Source organism: Aulonocara stuartgranti, assembly GCF_965226115.1.
Source record: "Aulonocara stuartgranti genome assembly, chromosome: 14".
NCBI classification, from domain to species: domain Eukaryota; kingdom Metazoa; phylum Chordata; class Actinopteri; order Cichliformes; family Cichlidae; genus Aulonocara; species Aulonocara stuartgranti.
In genome coordinates, this window is record NC_138950.1 from 13,889,657 (window position 1) to 13,901,777 (window position 12,121).

Consider the following 12,121-nt stretch of genomic DNA (forward strand, 5'->3'; position numbering starts at 1 on the left):
AAGGCCCGTAGACCTTCTGCATCTTTTGAGTGGATTTTAGGCCACTTTGACAGTTTGTCTCTGAATGCCTTTTGAACAACAAATGGCTGACCATAGCGTTGGTCAAGTCTTTTCCATGCATCTTTGTATGCCTCTTCATCACTGCGGTAGAACGTGCCCTCAAGACACTTAAGAGCAGGATCAGTGATATACCTTTTTAACAAATGCAGTTTTTCAGCTGGAGATATACCTTTGTGGCCCACCAGTGAGATGAAGGAAGCCTTCCATTCGATGTAGGTGATGGGATCTCCGCTGAACACAATGGGCACAGGCACTGGAATTCTGCTTACTGCTATGCTGTCTTGAATAGCTTTAGCCAGCTGCAATACGTCTGTGGGAGGCGATGGAGTGACAATTTGTGAGTGCAGTTGTTGTAGAGGATTATTGACAGGGATGGATGCATATTGTTCCACATGTGGGTGATATGAACCTGTAGAGAGCTCTGAGGCTGGTTGTGCAAAGCTTTGGTTGATAACAGACATCCCATTGCTCTGTAACATTAGCTGACTGTCCATATCAACTTTTAACTCCTTGTCATAAATCTCTAATTTTGCACGTGCTGCTTGCCTTTCCTTTTCTGCTTGTAAACGTTCTAGTTCAGACCTTTGTGCATCCAATTCCCTCCTGTGTTTCTCTTCCATTTCTCTTATTTTTTGTTTTATTTCCTCTTGTGTGATTTTATACTGAGCTTCTTTTGCAGCTAATTCTGCAACAGCATCGATTCTTTTGGCTCTTACTGCTCCCGGAGGCAAGCTCTTACTGTAGCGAACCCCCCCGAATGAAGGATGACACTTTACTGATGACGTTTTGAAGGTTTAATGGCAGTAAACCATCAATCTCACCGTAAGAGCTGGGGATGTATACACAGAAACAGCGTGTAAGCAAAATAATCTACACTCTTACAATCGTAAACCTTATAACATGAAGTTCGTTTCAACGTAACATTTAACAAATGTAGCGACTGTCACAAAAACATCTAAACGTCTCCTTATTTACATCATAACCATACCTTGTGCCTCTATCAAGGGGGCTGCTAATGACAAAAGAAATCACCATAGGCTCCGTTAAGCCATCACTTTTCTAAACTCCCGCGACTGCTGCTGAAAACTGCGCCAAAAACTGTTTTACAGGAAATCGTCCCATCAAAATAAAAGCTTCTACACACGGACCGGAAGTTGGTAGTAGAAAACAGGAATGAGTGCCAAAATAAGGTGCAAAGAAAGGCATTCAGGGTTATTTACATATATTTTTAACTATTTAAACATAATAAATTATATTTTTAATTCTACAGTTTTGTTTCGTGTGCTTTTCCCTCGGCGGCTCCATTGCTCTGCCCGCTTTGAGGAAGGTTTCCTTCCTTTTAAAAAACACAAATCACCTGTGGAAAGAAGATAAGAGAAAGATAAAACTCAGCCTTTCCGCACCGGTGTCACAAACGCACCAATGGGTAGTTTTCAAAATAGCCTTTACTTGCATATGATGCATTATGTATCACTGACAAAGTCAGCAAGTTGCTCATAGTGATGGATTAGCTGTCTGGAACAAGTTTCAAACCTCTACAAACTTATTATAGTGCACTGGAATGAATGGAAAATAATGGCTGGCAACAAGATAGGATATCAATCTACAACCTTATGGTTTGCTCTGGAAAATAGCCAGTAATGCAAATTAGGACTATACATGCTTTGTAGCTAATGGGTTGGAGGATATAGAAGAGCCATTATGATTCTTTAAAGGCTTCTCTGATGATATGGTGTGAGCGAAAGAAAACCATTCAGCCCCACTAACATTAGCTGTGATGTTTGAATATTTTGCAGTGTGCAGCCCTTGGAGGCGTGGCAGGTTCACGGGAGGTGTAAGCAGCCCATTAGAGCGGCCCAGCCTTGCTTGAGGGAGGTAATCTTGTTTCACTTTGCAAATGCATTTGCTTCCACTTAATTGCACCAGCAAGCCGTGTTTCAGAGGGACAAAATTTAAAAAAAAAAGAAAAATGAGTGATTGTTTTGGCTGCTTTTGACCCCTCGTGAATGTTGGGGTTAATCTGATTAAATTACTGACTGTTTTATTAAATCACAAAGATTTGGTCTTGGAAACACCGGTGACGTAAGTGGGGGAAACAAGGTTTGAACAGTTGTAATGGGCAGTGTGAAAGCATAGCGTTTGATGGATATCTTAAAATATTATCCTTCACACCGAGGACTTTTAAAAATAGGACTGAGTCTTTTTATAGGGCCGAGTGACTCTGATATTTGCATGGTTGAGTCAGACGCTGCAGAAACTTTGTCTGCAGAGCATGATAAGCTGCACCTCCAGATTCAGCCAGACAGCAGCTCGACAAACTAATAATCGTTCACAGAGACAGACTTAGGGCTCTCTAAATGTTTGCCATTTCAGTGATATAAGGCTTGTTTTTCAAAAGAGAGCATCAGTTTGACCTAAATGTTAGATATTTCTTCACCATGGATGTCACAGCAAACATGAGAAGATTCTTTAATCTGCACATCTTGACTCATTAATATTTTTACATCAACAAAGGATCAGAAAACTACCTTTGATTTGAAAACTGTGGTGCATAATAAGCTCATGATCAGGTGATTTCAATTAGCTCTGCAGTGGTTTTTATCTCATAACACATGATTTTCAGGCCCACTCTTTATGGCTCAGTCACACAAGAGTAAAAATGGGACGGCAACTTCCTTGCAACAAGGAAAAAAACTGTGTTTGCATTAAAAATTTTCAAATAGTTGCAGCAACCAAAGTTAGTACGTTCCACTAGGAAAGTCGGAACATTTTGGAAAAACAGGATTGGTTTTGCTTCTTAGATTTTTAATTTAGGATTGGTGGGGCTGGTTCAAATTTCCAAGTGGAAAATCCAAGTTGATGGGGTACTCCAGATGAAAATTCCAACAAGGAACTCAAAAATTCCAACTTCCGACTTAGTCTGGACCACACTGTCTGACCCAGAGATTGGTGAAGGTTTGCAAATAACTGCCAACAAATTTCTAGGATTGCCAACACATTGCTGTAAACCTGCAGTAACTATGTAACTATTTGTGAAGGAATTTCTGCTTTAAATCTGTGAAGTTCTGGCTGGATGTAAGCAGTTAATGTGAATTTCTGTTTCTGTGTATGTAGATGGCAACAGATTTGCAAGTTTTACCAGTTTATCGCAGTTAATTGGTGTATTATCACAAACAGTTTGCATGCAACTGCCAAAGTGACCCCATTCAACCACAAATTAACTACCTGACTGACTTTTATTACCTGTTATCTTATTGCAGGGATTTTTTGCGTTTTGGTGCTTGCTTTGAAGATACCAACTACTGCAAGTGGCCACAGTCCTGGCTCCCTTCTTCAAAGCCACCATTTGAAAGGCAATGAGATTGCAAGTTCGTTGCACACGGTTGCAGTCATTTAGGTCATGCTGGAGACTCCGACTACTGTTTTTCCTACTGTGACTGTAGCATTAGCTACATTTCCACACCTGGTGGGAAGAGGTGCTCTTCAGGTAAGGTTACCAACATGAGTACAAACTGTGCTGTGATCTGTTTGATGATGCAACAAAGATCAGTTTAGGAGGCAGGAGGCTGTAACATAACTCACTCATTATTCACTCACAAATTAAAACCAAGATTTTGCCTTGTGTTTAATTTAGATGAGCTTTAGTTATTTAGTCATAACATTTTGTGACTACTTTATATTTTTGCTGTGAGACCAGCGTCTAAAAGGAGAGCAATCACTGATTTATATAAATCAGACATTGAACATCACTCCCAATAAAGACTGATTCTGCTTTGTATCCACTTTAAAATATTCAGCAGCTTGCTAACATGTTTGTCATTGCAACTTTATGATACTGCAAAGTAAGTTTGTGGTGTACTTTTTAATTTGTCCTTCACAGAAAAGAAACCCAAATGTCTGACATTTTATAGAGTGAATGTCGGCTATTTGAAATGAACACAGGGTTAAGAGGTCAATTTCAGTTGGTGACACAACATTTCTGACTTTTACATTTTGATTAAATGGCACTGATGCAAATTTCTGTGGTCCTTCAAATGTTTGCTCACTAAATAGAAATGTTTAATTTTGAAAGTTTAGCTAGAAAGCCAATACATTGCAGGTATGCATCACAGCCTTCTAGATTGTTCTCAATAAACACCACCTGTTTTTAGAGCCACCCGGTTCCTCAGTCAGTTGATTTTTTTTTTCAAAAAAAAAAAAAAATGGTGCAAGTCAGCCTTGGAAAAAAGAAGTCATGAAATTCAGAGCAGTCTCGCCAGAGCAGGTTTGGGTTGAATGGAGCAGCTAGCTAATCTCCATATGAAATGCATACAACAAAGGAGAAAATTAGCTGGAAAGAGTAATTGTTTAGAATAAAGTGCAGGGAAAGTAAGCACAAGAGAGTGAAGGCAGCACAGCAGCAACACGTCAGCTTTAATAATGAAGTACTCTGCAAGTGTCCCGTGAGTTCACACGAGGAAGCTATTTTTGCCCACAGTGATAATAATAATAAAAAAAATTACAGTCGGCACATGGCACAATTAATTCTCTGTTGATTTTTAAAACAGGATAAGATTAAAGAGTTGTGGCCAACTAGAGAGTGGAGTTTGTCAATCAAAAGGCTGTTTAATGGCAATAAAATACTTTACTATTTGATGGTGTAAACAGTCGACAGTCATGGGAATCATTTGATTATACTATTTCCATCAAATAACAATAAATAAGTCTGAAGACAATAACTAAAAAAAAAAAGAAAAAACACACCATTTCAGTAAAAGCATACCCCAAAGCCAACACAAATCAACAACAAATTAGGTTGGTGTTACCTAAGGCATGTCACAATTTTTTAATGTAAAGTGAACAAGAGAGCAAAGGATGAAAACACTGAGCAGGGGAAGGTATGCAGGGACTCTGGAGTCCCTGACATGGCCTCGGGCTGGTTTCAGAGTCATTTGCATTCTTTCAAATAGTCCTGAAGCCAAACAATAGCAGACAACATGCCTTCTTTTTCTACTGCAGGCTGCAACAGCAGCCAGCTCTGCACCACCCAGCAATGCCTTCTTGTAGCTGAAGCCGCATTGTCACAGACACGACATGAGGTGAAGGCAGAACTGGGCAGAAACAGAGCTTATTGTTATGGTAATTCCTGTTTGTTTGGAGATGTGGTGTAAATGTAGGTGTGGCTAATTGCACTAGGTTCTGTAGGTCACCACCAGTGTGCATAAACTCTACAGCTTGTTATTCAGAGCAGCCCCAGGGTGCTGAAGAGATAATGTCAGCACGACTTGGGCCAACAAACGGAAGACTGGTCATGTCCCAGACTGGTATTAAACCTTCAGGGCAAAGATGCTCCAATCCAGCCACATTCCAGAGTCAGGAGGCTTTAGTGGTCCCTCCACTGCAGTGCAGTCGACTGTGTTTAAACAGTCTTAATCAGATCTGTGTGTTGGACTGTTGACGGCAGGGCTAGATCTGCATTGTTGCCTTTAACAATGAGGAGCTTTATGGCTGTGGTGTCAGGTGACACCTGTAAGGTGCTTCTTTCACAGTGTGCAAACAAAGTATTAGTAAGTCAGTTAGTGAGCAAACTTTAGGTGCCTTTTTCGAGACAGCACTGTTTTCCTGAGAGAAAGGACAGCAGGGAAGACAATGTGCAAAAACATGGAAAAATTCTGACCAAACACTACTAAAGTATCATCCCGGTAAAAAGCAATTACAGTAAAATGCTATTTTAATTAGAAATCATTTGGCCCAATATGCCCATGGTCTGTCATGACGTTTCATTTGTTAAATTCTTTCTCTCGAGTAATGTGAAAATCTGTAATTCAGCTCTGTCTGCAAAATGAGCCTGGTTGCTTGGTTTCTGTCCCTGACGTTTAGAACTGACTGATTTGATCACCACAAGATATGAAAGATGTTCTATCTATAATTGTTTTGCAAGAGATTCAATTAAAACATCTAACAAACATCAAGCAATCATAAAAAGTCTAAGGAGAAATCAACCGGCATCTGACAGCAGATATATTTTGAAAATGTGATGACTGCAACTTAAGAAGAAAAACAGTACGCGGTAAAGCTGCTCCACCACTGTGCAACTTGAGGCAATCGATAAATTCAGCAAATAAATGCAAAAGGACTGTCAATGCATGCTGTGTGTTGGTGTTTGTGAGCCACTGTCACGATTGGGACCAGAGCAAGGACTGTGAGCAGTAGTGCATTCAGAAATTTGACACCACCTCAGAATAAAAACAAGTCCTATTCTCTGTTGAACAGGGGCAGAAACTCAAAGAAGATTTCACAACCTACAGATGTTTATTTCCTTCATTGAAAACTAGCATCACTGGAGATGAATGCACGTTATTTTAGGATGCTTATTTATATGTATATCATGCCAAAAAGAGAAATAATTGAGAGGCAGATCTATAACTGGACTGGACTCATAACTCAGACGCCCTCTACAGGAAAGGGCAGAGCAGGCTGTACCTGCTGCGGAGACTCAGGTCGTTTGGGGTGGAGGGCCCACTCCTGAAGACCTTCTATGACTCTGTGGTGGCTTCTGCTATCTTTTATGGTGTGGTCTGCTGGGGCGGCAGCATCTCTGCTGGGGACAGGAAGAGACTGAACAGGGTGATCCGAAGGGCCAGCTCTGTTCTAGGATGCCCTCTGGACCCAGTGGAGGTGGTGAGTGACAGGAGAATGGCGGCTAAGCTGTCATCCCTGTTGGACAACGTCTCCCACCCCATGCAGCAGACTGTGACAGCACTGAGCAGCTCCTTCAGTGGGAGACTGCGGCACCCACGGTGTGGGACGGAGAGATTTCGCAGGTCTTTCCTCCCCACTGCTGTCAGACTCCACAACAAAGACTTTAACTGAACAAACACACACATCCACACATGTGCAATAACACTAAGTGCAATAATCTTTTCTGGCATCGTTGTATTTTTACTCAGTTGTATATAGCATTCGTATTCTATTTTTATCTTATTGTATATTTTTATTCTATTTTATTCTACTGTATATAGTATATTATTTTATTCTATTCTGTACAGCTGTGTACTGTATTTATTCTTATTGTATTCTAATTTTTGCGTCATAACTTTTGCACTGTCCACTTCCTGCTGTGACAAAACAAATTTCCCACATGTGGGACTAATAAAGGTTATCTTATCTTATCTTATCTTAACCAGCGGATCTATAACCTGAATATAAAAGCATCAACTTTCTGAAGTAGATATTTAACGACTTGTTAACAAGTAAACATGTGAAGACAGGAGTTTGTGATTACTCTATTTCAGAAACAATACCTCTGACTCTGACCACTGCTATATGTGAACAGAGCACTACATATTTTTATTTTTATCTGTGGGGATCTTGATTATATTCATATCTAAATGTGGAGAACTGGTGAAGGTTCAAAAAGTAAAGCAAGACACATTTAGAGTTGTTAATGACTTCTTCTTGTGTTAGGCTGCCAACAGTTTTATGCAGTGTTATTAGTTTTAGACTTAAAGAGAGGCTGTAATCAATATTTTCACATTAGGATGACTAATGAGCAAATTTTCTTTCAGTGGAAAAACCCACTGGAGGTTATCTCCCAAAAATGTACCATTTTGGTTCAGGCTCACTATAAAAACTACCACAGCACCAAACAGCAGATAGATGTTGTTAGCAACTGACAGAGTTGAGCATTTAATGCTTTCGAAATCCAGATAAATTCAATTGAATTCAGTTTTATTTGTATAGTGCAAATCACAATGACAGTTGCGATTAGACACATGGATGTGTTGGTGTTGTAAAGCGGTCTTCTGTTTAGGACTATGCTCCGTCCTCATCTCCCCTGTTTTTACCAGCTGCTCTGGACTAACTGTTGAGCAGTGTTGGTCAAGTTACTTGAAAAAAGTAATCAGTAACTAATTACTGATTACTTCCCCCAAAAAGTAATCCTGTTACTTTACTGATTACTTATTTTCAAAAGTAATTAATTACTTAGTTTCTTTTTAAAAACACGATTTACAACCTGAATAGGTAATAAAGCGATAGATCTTTCAGCCCAATTCTACTTTTTCTGCATAATCCATCATACAAAATGTAATTAAATGGAAAAGCCTCTTTTTAAAACTTGTTTTATTAGTTTTAATCTTTTAACTTTATGCATCAAGCAAAAATTAAATTATATGCAACATTCTCTGACTGGAAGAAATTAGTTTAACATTTAAACCTATTTTCTGCACATTCCAGCACAGCAATAAAATATCTTTTTGTGTTTACACTCACTCTTTCAAATAAATGGAAGTGGAACACAGCAGAAAATAAATAAAATCAAAGACTCAGCGGTCCTGTTACTCTATTTTCACCTATATAGCAGGCGGATGTTTGCCCTGGTGCAGGTGTGCCACAGCGGTGAGCGCACTCGGTGCTTGCTCGGAAGTTAAGGGGTTTTTCGCCGCAAAAAGAAATTTTCTTCCCACGCAGTGAACAGTGGACACTAATGTTTTTGTCACTTTTTACAGAATCAAACTCAAAGTAAGGTCAGTACTTCCACGCTTTAAACGCTGCACGCTCATACTCTCTCCCGCACTCGATATATTATCTATTGTTGATCTGCACACAGCTGTTGCCACGAATGTCGCACTCGCTTACGTCATTGTCATGAGACACTCTCACAAAAAAATCACGGTTTTAGTAACGCAGTAACGCAGTGTGCTTACGGGAAAGTAACAGTAATCTAATTACCTTTTTTGCAATAGTAATCCCTTACTTTACTCATTACTTGAAAAAGTAATCGGATTAATAATCGGAGTAGTCGGAAGTAATCGGATTACTTGTAACGCATTACTTGTAACGCATTACTTGTAACGCATTACTTGTAACGCATTACTTGTAACGCATTACTTGTAACGCGTTACTGCCCATCTCTGCTGTTGAGTAACAAGTAATCGGAGCTATTCTGCCGACTTTAGGGGCATGGATAGCTATGGATTTTTCATGGGTGCGGAGCTGGGTCTCCAATTCAGTGACCCTGCTCTAAAAAGGCTGCATTCATTCATTTAAATTAATATTAACTTTATTATGTTTACTAAGTACAATTATTTATTAAGTATCGTTATTACTAAAGCAGGAAGGACAGGTGAAGCGGTCTTACGGCTAGCAAGTCAGCTATGTGCTAAGCTAGCAAATCATTAAAGACACAGTGAATGAATATTGTGAGAACAATTAACATTAAAAGATGTGCTTTGGATAAGCATGCAAAGATTACACTATGACGATGAAGATCTTACATTAGTTGTTAATTAAATTGGCTAAATCCACTGTGCATTGTAACAGGAACAGGAAGTGATACAGCAATCTTGCGGTGCATGGTGGAGACCAAAAACAGAGCTGAAAGGAATTTGAATGAAAAGAAAAATTCCAGACAGCGGCTCTCAATCAGAAACTTTATTAGGTGAGTCATTCCAGAATTTGTTGACAGTTTGGGCAATAAAAGTTACATTATAAAAGTGATAATCTTATTGTGGATGTGGTCTCTGGCTCTGCTGCAATGGAGGGCTTATACAGTAAGATCACAGGGTTGTGCCTGGAGGACTAAGGGGACAGGTGAGAGGAATACAACTAATGTACTCTGCCCTTTTTAGTGCCTGGACCCAGGAAGGAGTAGTGTGTGGTGTGGGAAGAAGCTGGAAAGTTGGCTTCCTGGTGGAATATATACGGTGCCGAAGCAGCGGGAATTCTGTATTTAAAAATAAAGGTGTTCAGAGTGACACTGGAACACTGTGCGGGTCCTGATCATTTCACACTTATTTTAAATTTTATGTTAAATAAATCAACAAAAATTTCTCCAGGTCAGGGACCAAAGATGCACTTTTTATCAGATATTTTAGTTCTTGTACTATGCGTGGCACAACAGTATCCCACAAGTATATTTAAAAAAATATTGTTTAATAACCTCTTGACATTAAGTTAAAGATACTCACCCTCGTGATGGTTATTCATTAAATTTTAAATATGACTTGACTGATATAAACTTTTCTCAACTTCTCAATACACATTTTTTCTTTTCTTTCATTTTGTTTTAGCTCAAATCTTTGATCAGTAACATGCTTAAAAAATCTATTACACCAGCACCCTGTGTAAGGTTTAGACCACAGCTGCCCTAAATTAACAGTACTAGCATTTACCAAAATATTTTTTTATGTTTCTAATAGGGTTAACACACCAGTATGTTCAAGCACTTTAATCAAAATATTTTAATGCTAAAATATAATTACTGTTGTTAATTAAATTTTTCAAATCATCCGTTTTACAGAAAAGCTGAAAAAGTAAATCATATTATTATCTTTTGATGAAGATGCCAAGTTACAGTTATTTACTTAAATTCCTAAAACAAACAAACAAACAAAAAAAATGTTTTAGCATTTAAACGTTGAATAATTTCTGAAAATAGTTCAGGAATTAAAGATTACAAAAAACTATGGATTGGTCCTGTATTACCTTAGAAAACCATGATGTGATTACATGATTATTTATTTTAATAATATGGAAACAAGGTTATAATCAACAGTGACAGGCTTGCACAATCTAACAGCGTTGAATAGATGCATTAACTTTGACTGTATATTATGACATAAACACAAATAAACACAGAGGACCAGATGGTTGTTTGATAATTTTTTATATATATTTTTAACAGATGTTTATGATATTTTTTTGAGTGGAAACAAGGATTGAAAATTAGTGTTTGCTCAGAACAAGATGCTAGCTGTGGAATGTAATAGACTGTGAAAGTCAAGGATAAATGCAGTTATATAAATAAAGGAAGCAAGCTCTGGAATTAATTTGTCTTCTTTCAGTAATTTAGGTTACATGGCTGCACTGGTTAGCATGACACGCTAAGTCTAGCTAGAAAAGGTTGAAAGAAATGAAACATTCTGAACTGACCTTTGGTGTTTAGAATGTCAATTCCTCTTTGTCATGTTGCAGAGTTTTGTCTCAGACTAAATAGGTTTCACAAGATTGTCCATGTGTTGTGAGAGTGATTCTCAAAGGCTGTTTTGTATGTTGAATGATCATTTGGGACCCTTTTTCACATTTTGTCTCAGGACAGGTGTACAGCTTCCTAGTACTGGGTTGGATCTCCTTTTGCCTTCAGAACTGGCATAAATATTTGAGGCATAGATTCAACAAGGTGCTGAAAACATTCCCCAGGGAGTTTGGTTCATATTGAAATGATAGCAGATTTGCAAATTTCTTTGCTGCACGTCTATGATGCAAATCTCCCGCTCCACCACATCCCAAAGGTGCCCTGATTGAGATCTAGTGACTGCAGAGACCATCTGAGTACAGGGAACTCATTCAAATAAGCAGTTTGAGATGTTTTTGAGCTTTGTGACACGGCCTGTTTTCCTGCTGGAAGCAGCTATCAGAATAATGTGGTCATAAACGCATGAACACGGTCAGCAACAATATTCAGGTAGGCTGGGATGTTTAAGCAATTCTCATTTGTTACTAAGGGGCCCAAAGTTTGCCAAGAAGATATCCTCTACTAACACCACCAGCAGGCGCTTGAATTCTTGATACAAGGCAGGAAGGATCCGTGCGTTCATGCTGTTCAGGCAAAATCTTGACCCTGCCATCCAAATGTCACAGCTGAAATCGAGACTCATTAAACCAGGTAACATTCCTCCGATCTTCTATTATCCAATTTTGATGAGCCCATGCATATCAAAGTTTCTCGCTCGTACCTGACGGGTGTGGCACCCATTGTGTTCTTCTGCTAGCCATCTGCTTCAGTGTTTGTCATGTTGTTCATTCAGATATGCTGTCCTGCATGCCCTGGTTGTAACGACAGGTTATTTGAGAAACTATTGTCTTCCTCCAACTTCAAAGCACAATGGCCTTTCTCCTCTGACCTCTGAACCAACAAGGCATTTTTGCTCAGAGAACTTCTCAGTGGATATTTTCTATGCCTTTTCAGACCACGCTCTGTAAACCCAGTAGATCAGCAGTTTCTTAACTACTCACACCAGCCCATCTGGCACCACTTCAACAGCTCATCTTTACCTGCCATGTGATCGCCAGATATTTG